Genomic DNA, 14,917 nt, shown 5'->3' with positions numbered 1-14,917 from the left:
AAAATGATCTACAATTTGTGGTTGCCACTGCTGGGCCTGAATGTGCATGGGAAGGACCAATTTGCACCAACACCTGCTTTTACTAGCACCAGGCCTCAGGGCAGATGTGCAGAAGTTCCATGGCACCCTGATGAGATCCCCCTCCACCTACCTCTGCCTGTTGGCTACCTGTTAACCTCAGTCATTCATAAAGCTTCTGCTGATACTTGAGTTACATGAGTTAGGTTCTTACTGAGTCACCAGGTAGGAGTGAGTGGTGTTCACCACATTAATAGAGGTTCAACTCAGTGCCAATGCTGGGTCTGAGGACACTCTGAAATTGTCAGAGTATACCAAGTCTAAATGCCACCCACCAGGCTCCACAGATCTTTGTGGTGGGGCAAAGTCTCAGAGAGTCACCAGTGTGAGGCCAGCAGTGTTTATCAGGACCAGAAAGACCAAGATGTGGCCACGTGAAGAAAGCACTCTGCACCTGTCTGCATGCAAGGAAAAAAAATGGCCTAGTCTTAGAGCCACACAACTGGGTCTATCCAAGATTCTGCCTTATGTCAAGAGGGTGGGATTCCATGAGTCACACAGTGGGGTTAGTGGGTCTCCTATAAGGAGAGGAACCAGTCAGTCTTGAAGGATGGTGGGAGGAGTGGACCCCACCCCAGACCCATACTATTCAGTCTGTCTCAGATTCTAAGCAGATCTTGACAATTGAGGCCACCAGGATTTGAGAGGGTTGGACCTTCTCAAGCCTTGAGTGTGGGCCTGGAGGATCTCTTGTGAGGAGGAGGCACCAGTCAGGTTTGTGGGAAAGTGGGGGGAATAGCCCCTGCCCCAAAGCTATGCCACTCAGCCAGTGAGACACCCTTAGTCTGACTAGACCTCTATACCATGGCCCAGGCAGCTGACTCCTCAGCAGGGGTGAGCTTTGCAAGAATGTGTGACAAGGAGTGCAGAATAAGGGGCTACTGCATTTCCCCAGGCTGATGCCATAAAGAAGGGAGTGCTCCACCCAAGAAAGATGGTATCTGTGGTGTGGGAGAGGGACTCAGCGCAGGGATCCTCGTGGCTGTCCTTTCAGCTCTTCCCAGAGCCACAGACCGAGTCTCCTCTCAGAGCTCCAGTTTGCTCCACTCTCCACCTGCCAGGGCTCAGGGTGGGTGCCAGTGAATGAGATTTTGTGTGTTGACCCTTCAAGAGGGCAACGGTGTCACTGGCAGACTATTATCTCTCCTTGGTAGATAGAATCCCCTTGATTTTCACAGTGAGAGTTATGTGGATACTTCTTCCTGGCTCTGGTGTTCTGGGCTGGGGAGCGCCGTGTGGGTTTGAGACCCCACGCTCCTCAGGGAGAACCTCTGTGGCTGAGCTATCCCTCTAGAATTTTAGCTGCTGCCCATGGGAGTGGACCCAGCTTTTTTCACCTCTCTGCCCTTCCTACCAGTCTCAATGTTGCTTCTGTAGATCCTTGGTTATAAGACTTCTCTCCAGCTTATCTTCAGTTGGTTATTCAGGTTGATTTTAAGAGTCAAATTTTTAAGACTGAATTAGGACTGCAGTAGCTATGCTTAGTTTTCCTTTTGGTTAAAGGTTATGAAAAACATAAGTGAAAATGTGGTTTATAATAAGGACCCTGAGATATCTCTTAAAAAATATAATGAGAACTAGGAGACACAAATTCTGCTCTAACACCTGGAGTATAGCCTTCCCTTACAATCTGGCTAAATGTTCTGTCCATGAGAAAATGGAGCAATTTTGCAGGATGCATATTTAACCATCAGAGACACGCTAATCTTCTGACTCTAAAATTCATTGGAAAGATATATGTTGATCAGTCTTGGAACTAAAGCTCAATCCTGCATCTAAAGGGCAAAGGCACATTTCAGAAGTGATGAAATTATATTCACAGAGGCAATGAAGGGCAATTCTTAGAAAATAAGGTGCTGGACAGAGGAGCCCCAAAAGGCTACTACACTGTTATTTTTAACTCCTACATTTCCTTAAATAAGAAAATTATTCAAAACTAGCAAATAAGACTGTTTGGGATCACTGAGTTGGAATTTGCATAATAACTGAAAAAACAGCTAGCAGAGGTATCAGATTCTGGGACCAGAGAGGTATATTTTAAAATCCATACTCAACCTCTTAATTAATTGTGTAGCTTAAGTATGTAATTTGATCTCTCTGAGCGTCCTAGTTACTTCACATATCAAACCAGTATAAAATAGTATGTACACATAAGTGTGAATTTCATAAAATGATACATATGCCAGACATGTAATAAACATTTCATAAATATCAGCTATTATTTTCATAATCATTATTTTAAACATTGCAGTATCCTGTGAAATGGTTAAAATACAGTTCCCATCTCAGGAAGAAATATTTATTTATTTTCTTGGTTCTATACAAATATTAGAAAAAGGATAACATTTTCTGTGCTTTAGATCAACTAAATTATATACATAATATATTCTAAATGCATTTAAAATATGCACACTATATGTATACTCATTTATAATACATTGGCACACTATTAAGAAATGCATATTTATATATTTCTATATCTACAAACACGCAGATGGAGACAAAATAAACCAATTTGTAGGTTTCAAATATAAGAAAGTATGCAACCTTTCTACTCCTTTCTTGTTATGTGTCACTGTGCTTTGGATATCTTATTTCAGACCTGCTAAATCGGGGCAGGGGAGGAGGTGAGATTAAGAGGAGGAAGTGGAGGGAAGAAAAAATTTAATTGAGATTGCAATAAATTGCCAGAATGTATTCATTAATAATATACCTTTATAAGAGCAATCTGTAGAGCCACTTCAAGCATATATCACAATCTAATTGTGATTTTCATATTACATTAAGTTGTAATTAATAAAATACCCTGCTACATTCATTAATTGAATTCATTTCTCATTATGATTCTCAAAACACATCTATTTTATTCTTCTTTATTTTTCTGTAACTTTTTATCTGACCTGTAAACACTTACTGACAAGGTATAACCACTGTTGCCAGTAATGCCTGAGAGCTTACCTTCATGACACATTGTGTGGAGAAGTTACTAACCTCACTGGAGAGTTACCACGGAAGTCAGGTAGAAGATAGAATTGCCTTTGTTATCAGGAAGAAATACCAGTTAAGACAAAGTGCGGAAGTGCAGTAATAGTTCATACAAGAGGAGGGGGAGAAAGGCCCTAGTCTAGGTCCATATTTTTAGATATTTAAAACTGAATAAATTACTTAAGAACTTGGGGCATCCATTGCTTCATTTTTGGCTTGGCAAAACAATCTCTCAGATTTCATCTATATCCCGTATCTTGAATGTCTGTATCCTTACTTTGGAGGGGTAGTTTTGTTAGCATAGGCAGCTAGTTAGGTACTAACAAATGAAAAGAAAGAAAGCTGCGAAGCTTAATTAAGTCAGGAAATGACAGCTTCCCAGACACTCCAGAGGATAGTCCCTTTACCCTGCCAAGGGGATGAACACCCGTCCTTCCCTCTGAATAGGCAGAAAGGCCCGGCTTTCCAATCACCACAGGGAACAACTGGTCTATTTGTTCAGATTACCAAGGGGAGAGAGAAACAGTAAGGGGAAAAGGCCTTTGCTGAGAGCATGCACAGTAGAAGCCAGGTGATAAGGCAGCACTTTGAGGCATTGGCAGTAGGAGCCAAAATGGTGATCATAAAGGGGAGGAGACCTGTTAGGATAAGGGCACAAACCCTGGGAGATCCAGGAAAAGGATTGAATGGGGGAGGCACCAGCATAGCCCTAGGAAGATCCAGGAAAGGGATTGGATAGTTTGAATGAAAGTGTGCTCTCTCCCAAGCCCAACGGAATAAAATCAAAACTAAACAAAGGCCAGAGGTGTTTGCTCTTTATCCCCTTTAGCAGCTCTGCCATCTGAGCCACAGGACTGATGGTGAGCAGGATGATGACAGAGACTAAACTGGACTACTGGAGCCTCCCACGCCTGGCTAATGGCCCTCCTCCTGGGGTTGGTGGGGACAAGCGTGGGCCTGTGGCCCCAGAGGCTGGACTTTTTCCACAGTGAGATAGACTTTAGCCACCTGGTCAGGGATGAGACATTGGGCATGGTGTCCCCACCATTGGGGACACCATTCGTTTTCACTCCAGTAAACATTGTCACTACACCTGAAATCGTCCTATGCATGTATCCCTGAAATGCACTTCCTGCGATACTGTGGAAGAATCCTATTTCCTCCGGCAACAGTTTCTTTACATAAAATATAAAAGAAGTCTCTTACTCATTCATTCATTCAATAAATTCTTATTGAGCATTTATTCTTATATGTGAAGTACCAGTGGAACAAGAAATAAAAGCTTTGTAAAATAAAAGCTTCATAAATATGGTAAGCACAGTAATATGAATAATCTTTATGGTAGCCAGAAAAGGGATGTTCCTATCAGTCACTGGGCTAGGGAAACCACCTCCTAATGAGTTCATCTGCTTCCACTCTGACACTTCTCCAGTTTTCTATCTGCAACCAAAGTGATAAATTGTAAACCCAATCACAGTACCATCTTGCTTTCCATGGACAATGGCTCTTCATGGGTATTTGGATAAGGCAACATGTCCTCATCAGAATCTACAAAGCCTTGGATGGTCTAGTGTCTGTCTGTTTCTACACTTCATTGAAATCTTGCACTTTTTTGCTTCTAGCTATCTCTGTTCTTGAGAAATAAAAACCCTCCTATACTTCCTCTTCTCAAACATACCAAGTTCTCTCAGTTAGTTCAAAGTTTTTGCATGTGCCTTCTCTCTGCTTGCTAAGTTTTTCTTTTCTCTTCCATTTAGCAAGTATGCTCCATCTCATCATCCTATCTTAGCTTTAAACATCACTTTCCCAGGAGAGATTTCCCTTATTGACCCTTCCTCAATACTGCCAACAGTCAAAGGTAGATTGCCTCATTAAGCATTATCATGGAACTATTTTCCTTTTCTTATTTAAAAAACTATGTTTGTTATCACACTTGTGAGGTTGTTTAATATATATTTATCTCCATCAGTATACCAGACCTCATGCTGGCAACGGCTGTCTGTTTCTGGTCACTGATGAATCTTCAGCACCTTGCTGATTGTCTGATACAAATAGAGGCTAAAGCAATCATTAGATTGGATGACTAAACAAATTAATAGATTAGATGGGTGAATGGATGGATAAATGGATGGATGCATGGGTGAATATATGGATGAATGAATGAAGCTTGACAAATGGATAAAAATAAAAGACATATTCAAAAATAAAGAAAGAAAGAGACATTCAGGCACCTTTAAGGCAGAGGAAAATAGCAACCTGTGCCTTGCTTTGGGTGGGCATAGAGTGTGTGGAAAGCAAGACTGGAAAAAATGAGGCTGGAGGAGTTGGTGTACATTTTTTTTCATCCTGTGGGCATTTGCCATCAGAGGAAGCTATTAGGAGGAGAAACAGTATAACTTTACATATATATGTGTAAATATATGTGTGTGCATATGTATATGTAAATATATATGCATGTATATGTATATGTATGTGTGTGTAAATATATATGCATATATATGCATATATATAGGCGTGTATACACACACATACACACACCCTGGCAGTATTAAGGGGACAGTACTAAATATAGGAAGAATATCAAGATTACCATATTTTGCTGTATAAAATGCTCACCTTTTTTCCCAAACTTTTGAGAGAAAAATAAGGATGCACATTATACATGGATACTACTAATTCCATGTCTATTAAATGCTTTTAATTCTTTTATTTATGCTTATGTGTTAAAAGTATAACTCTAATATAAAGTATAAATTCCTTTATAAAACAAAAAATAAGTATCTAAATATAAATAAATAAATACTTGAATTAAAAAATTAAAATGAATGATTTTTCCCCTGAAAGTTTGGGCCCAAAACATGGGTGCGCATTATACACAGCAAAATAGAGCATTTACAGGGAAACAAGTTGCAAGGCAGCTCTGATTATACAGAATTGGCATTCAGGCTGGAACAACAAAGGGAGGTAAAAGCTGAGAACCCACATCACATGGGCTCTGTCCAGGGGGTTCCCTAGGGTGACTGACATGTTGGATGAATGAAGAGCCTAAAGGACAGGCAGGACCTGATGGCTCGGCGTGATTGCGAAGGGTTGGGATTCCGCAATTGTACTTCACACCTGCCTACCCTAATTTGATTATTGCTTATCAGTAGGATTAGAGATGCCAGTGACTAAATTACAGAATGGAAGTATTTTAAAAGATTGCCAATGAAAAGGAAGTTGTGAGTTATTAGTTTGTCAAAATGATAAAGAAATAAGAAAACTTTTTCGTGTGTATATTTTAATAGGTAAATTTGATTAAAGATTTCTGCTGGAGTTATATTTCAAAGTTATTTATAGTTTTAAAACAAACTTTTAGACATTAAATATAGTTTCCAGAAATATTGTAAGTTAAACACTAAAGAAAATATGTCAAATAATATATGCCCAATTCATTTATGGGAAGAAATTAAAAACATATTCTGGGGAAATACTAGGAAGAATGCATATGAAAAATATTATTTTATTTTTTATGGGATTTGTCAGAAATTTTATATGGACGTTGTCTTTTCTTTGTAAGGTGCATTATGTCGTAGAACTGGATCATGGCAGGCGAAGGCCGAGTTCCATTTGAAAGCTGAGATGTTCTTGCTCTCCAGCTAACCAACTGGTTAAAGTGTGTGCTTGTTTCTGCCCCTGTTATCTGCCTTCAGCCATTACCCTCTGCTTCTCTTTGCCATACTTTGAGATCTGAAATGCCGACCCTTAAATACTGTGTCTATTAAGCAAGCTCCCTTGTCACCTGGCTTTTAGTAGAGTACAGCCAAAGGGAACACAGACAGGAGATTGGATGGAGGAAAACTAAGAAGGTCCTGGTGCTGTACTTCTGTCGTGGTACAGATTTTTCTCGATGCTGCTCCTCACGGCTCCAGCTCTCACAGTGCTGCAGTAGGTACACTGTTTGCTCCCTTGCCCACCCAGCCCCATGAATACTAAAGGTTTACATTCTTGCTAATCTTCAGGCCCTTCCTCGTCTTTGTAGTTTCTTTAAATTTGGCTACATGTATGTAGGCTATCTCTTCACTAAAGTCTCTTTCTGATATGGATTCTGTTTCCTTTTGGGACTTAGCATGTTCCAAATTCAGACAGACTTATTTCCAATAATTGCTTTATTCTTGTTCCTTGTAGAGCTAGAGAAAATTATCAACTTGAGGCTCTATTTGCCTATGAAATGTACATAAAATGCACTTTATAGAGGCGCTATGAAGACAAGATAAACAAATGTAACTGAAGTGGCTGGCACAGAGCTTACCACTTACTAATCATTGTAATAAATGTTAGGAAGAGAGTTAAAATAAAAATAAGGTATATTTTCATGAAGTCTGCCAAGGAAAATTCTTACATTTCCTTTTGAATGTCTTCAAGGGAAGAGATCCACACTATTCTTTACCTCTAAATTCATATATTTTTAAGTTGCAGAGGAAATGTTAGGTCAGGTTAGTTTAAGTTTCCAGAATTTCAAACAAGATGTAGCGACCTCTTTTTATCACAGAAGGGCATACAGAACTATTTCCACCAGAAACTTTGTAAATCAAGTTTTAAAAATCATATTATTTAATACCTACATTGGGTTATTTGCATATTTTTAAATTACTATTTTAAATAATAACCTATATTCTTAATTTTTTACTGCCATATTAGCATCTTGTATTTGAGAAATAATGTACATTCTTTCTTCTAACATCACTAGGAATTCACATAGGACATAATCACTTAACCCTCAGTGCCTAGATTTTCCAGCAAGTTGTAAAAGGGGCCAAGAATACCTCTTAAGTTAGTAAACTAACTCCTAAGTCAATAGACAATTCATCTGAAATGAAATGGAGCAATACAACGTGAGGGTAAACCTTGGAGGGGAAAATGGTATAAAAATGGAATGTATTCCAGAGGCCAGAATCAAAGTTTGTAGACGACAACAAACTGCAAGAAAGACTACATTATATAGTGGCCAGGGGAGGCAAAGGAAAGAAAGTGCTGTAAGGAATGTATCAGTTCCTTTTGAGCCGTCCATCTACATCGGATCAATAGTTCTTCCAACCATGGGACATTCAAGCTTTCAGCTTGAGAAATTGAAGTTCTGAAAATAAGTCAGGGTTGCAACACAAGTCCATCATGGTGTGTCACAGAAATGAAATGAGTTGTCTCCTGCTCGATTGATGACTGACATCAAACAAAGAGGAAAAAAGAAGAAAATAAACAAGACACGGGTTTTGAAAAGTTGTTTCAGAGACTTCTGCGGAAAAGTTTACACTAAGGGCTCTGTTCCCAGTGTGAAGCCTGTGTATAACTCCCATCACAGTAATGAGTTCCTCAGCATACCCAAGAAGCAGTGAGGGGAGAGTGCCCAGGAGAATTGTTTATTACTGTGATGTTTTTATACAAGCTCTAAATAAGAAACCCAGAACTTCTCAGACTGGGGTGGGGAACAACCATGCCCGAGGATTGGCAGACAACGAGACAAGCAAGGACAGGAACAGGTGATTTGTCAGTACAAAGTGATGATATGGATCTTACCTAATGACTGGAACAACACCTGCTGACAATGGTCTATCCTGTAAAACCAACTTGTAAGAAAAAAAAATCAAAGGCTGTTCAGCGTGTGTCTGTGTTGCCCAGCTAAAAAGACCCCTGTAGTGCCTATAAAGAGTCCAGCACAATGTTTGGTGCAATTGCTAACTGAGCTTCATGTGGATAAAAGGAGGGAAACAAAACCTAAATTTGTTATCCATACTGCAAGTCCTCCCGCTCCTTTGCTACCCAGGCTTTCAAAGTGATTGAACTGAAAATACTTTCCATCAGTCTATACAGATGGCCCAGATGTGTTAGAGACCTGTGAACTGTGATGTCTTAGGTGCATTACATCGGCTCTCCTTTCCTTAGACATTGCCTGGAGCAAATAAAATTAAGTGAGCAATGAGCATCTCTGGCGCCAAAGGTGAAGGATGCTATGTTCAGAGGTGAGATAGTTCTTTTGCCTTTGCAGCCTCAGTCAATGCCTTCCAGTTAGCAGCCACTTTCCCTGGGAAACTCTTTCCCTTTGACAGCTACTGGGAGGCCAGGGCGAAAGCTAGTTTGATCACTAGGCCATGGTCTCCCCTCTCTTTCTCCTCATGTTCTTGATTTGAAGTTACCTGAATAAATGATTTTTCTTTATTACTAACTTAGTCTAGTCATCTCTGAAATGGACTTTTCTCTTTCTACACGAGATGGCAGGGGATTCTGGAGCTTCTCCAATCAGTATGTGAAATGATTGACAAGAAATTCAAAAATCTGACATTCAGGTATTAACACATACAAATACCCTTTGCGCGTGCCTGCTGTGCTGGAGTCACGTGGCACCAAGGTGAATACAATGCATCTATGCAATGTTTACTGAATCAGCAGTCACTGTTATCAAATATATAATTTTGTACAGAATTCCTGAAATATATACAGCATTTACTTCAGTATAGCCAGAGTAAGTTTGAAGTACAGCAGTAAATTAGTGTTCAGAAAATTGCAGTTGGAATATAATGGAACGCACTTGGAAACATAGAGTAGTAACTTTATCCCCCTAACGTGTTCACAGATGTGATTACATGCATGAAAACATGATATTTAAAAAAGCATATAACAACTCTTTCTGTGTTTTGCTTAGGAATGGAAATCAGAGCCAGGTACTATATGATATACCTTCAATTGACATAAAATGAATGAGTTGCAATCTCTTCATTACCAATGCCTTCTCTCAATCTCTTTCTATAACTCTCTCTCTTTCTCTGAAAAGACAGAAGCAAATTTTATTATTACATTTCTCCACAAAACCAGAGCAATGTTAATGTTATAGAGAATTTAACATAGTATTTTGGATACTAAATTCATATCACTAAGTTTATAATTTAGGGATCTTACTTAAAAAGAAATAATCTTTGTTGATATTTAAGCCCCTTCTATCTACATACTTTTCATTGATTTATTTATACTATTTATTTATTTATTTATTTACACACTGTGCAGTTGAAAATATTAGCTTATAATATACAAAATTTTATTTTTTGATTGGATAAAATATTGAGTACCTCTTTTTCCCCAAGTTAATGATTCCAAATTGTCTGTAGGATTTGGTTAACTGGAAAATGGGTGTTCTCTTTTTTTCAGGTCAGGAAGGTAATACAGGAGTGTGTTCTAACCCCAGTGTTCCCCTTAGCTTTTTTTCCTTATATTAGCATTGCTGAGTAGTACCGAGGATGGAGTTCCATAAAAATACACATGAACATTTCTCACTTGTTGAATTGGGAGCACTGGCCAGTTTTAAGAAAGAGCCCACCTCTGTGAGTGGCAAATGAGACTTTGCCCTATTTGCCCAGAATCAAGGGTGACTGGCTTACAACTGAGAAGAGAAACCAGTTTTACAAGCAAGTGAGTGAATTCTTGCTATTTTTACCAAGTGATTACACTCTTCTAAGTGTAGCCTGTGAAATATTAGAGGTTTGTCATCACACTCAGCAAATAACATAGCCTTAGCTGAATCTGTCCTAACTAAAGAGAAAATTCAGCATCTTCTTGGATGCTCTTTGGGTCTCCTCAGAATCTAGTTTTGCAAAACATAGAGAATTCTCTACCTGTTCTTCCAATTCCCTTGGCAGATATGACTATATATAGGGGTCCTCAATACCCAGGTACCAATGGTAATTGGTACCTGGAAACAATGTCACTTAGAATGGAATGGTCTAAAATAAGAAACAAAATTTCATAAGTAAAATTCACAATTATACTTTAGAATAGTCTGAAAAATTGTAATTCTCAGAACGGATCTATTTCAACTTACTGATATAATTTGATTTTTGAGATGCAATGAAACTTTTATGTTTCTAATAGTTTCTGAAGGAACTTCCCAAAAGTTGTCAGCCCAAATTGATGTTTTATCTTTGAATCATCTCAATTACCACAATCTTAATCTTAATCTTCCTTAGGACAGAGAATCTTTCTATTAAATTATTATTATTAATGGTATATACCCCCCACCCTACCAACATCCAACAGGGCTTTCACCTAGTCACACTCCTCCTTCATGGGCTCCTGCCAACGGCCTTTTCCTAGGTGCCCCGTCCATCTGTCATAGGCACTATTGCCTCACCGAATGCTCTTCCGCCTTGCTCTGTCTTTTATCCTCTTCTCATCCTTAATTCTGCCAAGTCCTACTTTTCCTTTTATAATCCTTTCTAGGAAACCTCCCATAATCTTCCCACAGACCTCCTTTCTGAGATCCTTCTTACATCATTGGCTATGTTCTAGTTTTACTTTTTAATCACTTATCTTCCATAAATAAACTGTGAGCTCCTTGTGGAATGGAATTAAGAGTTTGAGGATGATGTATCATCATCTGCCAATGAATGAGCCTTGCTTTGGGTATTTGTTCAATAAATGTTTGCTAACCAAATAAATGAAGATATTACCCACCCACCTCTGCTCCTTCTCCACTGAAATCTAGTTGGTTTTAATAAAGTGAACTAAGACTGAAAGAGATCTTTTGAAGGCAGGAATTTTCAAAATAAACATGTCAGAGTAGGCAAGTGTATAGTGAAAAGTCAAAAATATTTGCTAAATTAATTCAAAATGGTGCTTGTGCTTTGGCCTGATTTTCTACCCATGTATAAGTTTTACAGATGTAAGAATCACAGTTGCTTAATAGTTTTTGCTATGATCTTTAGAACTAGAGGTGATAATTAATGTTGGGATGATATAGGATAATAAGTTAAATGAAGAGGAATTGATTTGTCTTTCAAAACTGTTCATGCTAAAGTTGGAATTTTGAGTTTTGCACAAGTATTCACTTGATTAATGGATTCTTTTAGACTGAAATGATATGAAGCAGGAAGTTACAGGGACATAGGATGGTTATAGAATAAAGGGTTAAAAATTGGTCAGTGTGAATCACTTAATTTTTTTGCACTTGTCTCTTTTTTTCTGAAGGATTCTTGTCCAGTGGATCAATTTGTCATCAAGAAGGTAATCTATATTTACTTTGCAGCAGGTACTGTAGCTCTTAGCTCTGCATTTAGCTGATTCAGCTCCTATCCAGACTACTTTGACCTCAGAAATATTCTCTGCTAACTGTCCTCCTGCTCACTCCAATTTGTACTGCCTAAACGCTTACCGCTGAGTGTCCCTCTGGCCATTTTGAAAGGTGTTTCATCACACTACAATAAATGTGAAATACTGATGCACTCAAAATGACATACACACAAGCGTGTGCGCGCACACACACACAAAAGGCAGCTGGATATCGACATGGGACTGGACAGAGGCATTTATTACACTTTACTCCTATGCCATTGTCTACCTTTGGCAAAAGGAAGATTGTAAGTGTCCCTGGTGGTCTCCGTCGATCAATACTACATGGGAGTTAAATTAGACCTCAAGTCAAGCACACATCTATGTTGGCTGAGATACCTTCAACCTAAAATCCCTGGAAAATTTACATTTTTCCACTAAGTTAACCAGTAATAGAGTGAAATGAGTGAGAAAAAAAGCAGCTGTCTAGTTTGTATCTCACATCTCTTCAAACAAACTTGGTCCAATTTTTAACCCCTGTAGGTGTATTCAGTAATTAGCCTAACCGTCTTTCAGCGTCTCAGCTTAGAAACCCTGTTGACTTAATGGCAAACCTTACTAAGGAAGATAAACCATCATGACATAAAATCCCAAGTATTAGAGACATTCTATAATTTATTATCCATCTTTCCTATATGCCTGAATTAAAAAACATCTTCTAAATCCTGAAAACAAATATATTTTTTTGACAACAGAAAAATCATCCTATGAATTAGTTGTTAACTCTGAGTTGCTGAGTCAAAGGTAAATTGAGGTGAAAAGTCAGTTCAGCTCCCTCGAATTAGTATTTATTCATTTGTTTTGGTCATGTGTGAGATCCACACATAATCTGGAAAGTGATTAGCCCTGTGCACAGGTACTTATTTTAGGGTTTGTCCCACTTCACGCCTTTTGATCTTTGATAAGAATATTTTTGTTTCAATGTATCACTTTTACCTTCCTTAAGTATACTATATAGATCAAGGCTCCATTTAAAATGAATATCATAAAAAGTACATTTTTCCGTAACTTGAAATAATCAGAGGCAGTTACTGTTTCTGGTCATGGTGTCTAGAAATAAACCAGACCACTAAGTGGGCCAAATTTCTTAGAATGCAGGGAAAAAAAGTGTTGTATTAGAATAGCCCAGGTAACTGATCTTACGGGACCATTAATGAAGGATTCCTGAGAAAACTAGCCCACTTTTAAAGACCAAAACCACAAGTTGAACCCATTGAAAATTGTTTCAGTAGGTTATTTTCAGTTGTGTGCTGGTAAATGTTTACCAACCGGTTCTTGGAGTGGGGGAGGCAGACTTGTAGTGTTTTTTAGTTTTTATAGTGTGAGCCCACCCACTCATGGCTGATTGCAATCTGCTAAAGTAGCATCACTCATGGAGAATTGGGAAGAGATGCTCCTATGTGGTTCTCATGAGCGGGTACATGTCTGCTGGTTCTAGTACACCACTGTTTCTCTTGCCAATTTAACTCCTCAATTCCAGCTTTCTGACTGAGAAATGGGAAAATACCAGTACGAGATATGTGAGAAGCCATGAGTTAAAAGTATTATGAAATGCTAGCTTTCTTTCCCTTTTAGCCCATACTACTTAGCTAAACATCGGCAGCAACATTTTATTTTATTGTTAATTTTCTAACATTTTAAATATTTATCTTAATTGTCTTTCTTTATATTTGAAAATGGTAGCTTTGGCTTTTCTCACTGAATAATAGTCCAGAAGTATTTGGCTAAATCAACATGAAGTATAACCTATACAATTTGAGTGTTTTACTATATATGAACTATTGTGTTATATACGTATTATTTTCCCAAAATACACTTGGCTATTTCCTTCCTCTCATTTGTTCAAGTACCATTTTCTGATATAGGTCTATCTTAATTACTCCGTTTAAAATTGCCCCTAACTATTTTGATGTTTCATAACTTTTATGTTGTTTCTATTATGTTCTTTAGCACTTGTATATTCCAACATTACTGAAATTATACTTACATGTTTTGCTACTTGTTTGTTGTCTATCTCTGTAAGTACTGTATGTTCTGTTTGTGCTGTTCAAGCATGCTTCTCCATTTCCTAGAACCATTCCTGGTATATAGTAGGTGCTCAATTAATGCTTGTAGAGTGAATGAGATGATCCCTAATGTCAAATCAAAATAAAAATCTACAATACTATATGTCAATGATATATTAATAAAGCTGTTTTTAAAAATAAAAAATAATCTACAATGCTTGAATTTTCTGACATTATTGGTTACTTATTCAGTTAGCAAGAGATTACATAATTTCACTCAGTGATGGCTTTCAGAAATTGCCTAGATTCTCATTCTTCTAACATCATTTAGATATTGTCCTACTTAATGACTGAACACTGCCCAATCCAGTGATTTTTAGGGGTCTTTAGAAGCCTCTCAAAGACCACTCAAAGAGAAGGGGCTAGCGGACAGGGCTCAGGTCTCCACCCCGGCTTCGCACAGAGGATTCTGCTTTTGCAGCTCTGACTGTGTGTAGGAAAGGAATGGAGAAGCTGTAGGGAGTAGAGGCTCTGTCATAACATTTTATTTGAATTATAAGCTTCTATGCTGAACTTTGGAAAAAACTACTTTAGATTATATGCACCTTAAAATCCTTTATATTTTTTGCATTTCTACTTACTTAAGTTCTCATAATTAGTTAATAAGCAGAAAAAACATCCACCTTTCCCTTAAGTAAATGATAACATTTTCTTCT

The sequence above is a fragment of the Desmodus rotundus genome, chromosome 2 (genome assembly GCF_022682495.2).
Source record: "Desmodus rotundus isolate HL8 chromosome 2, HLdesRot8A.1, whole genome shotgun sequence".
Taxonomy (NCBI): domain Eukaryota; kingdom Metazoa; phylum Chordata; class Mammalia; order Chiroptera; family Phyllostomidae; genus Desmodus; species Desmodus rotundus.
Note: the sequence above shows the minus strand (reverse complement) of the source record.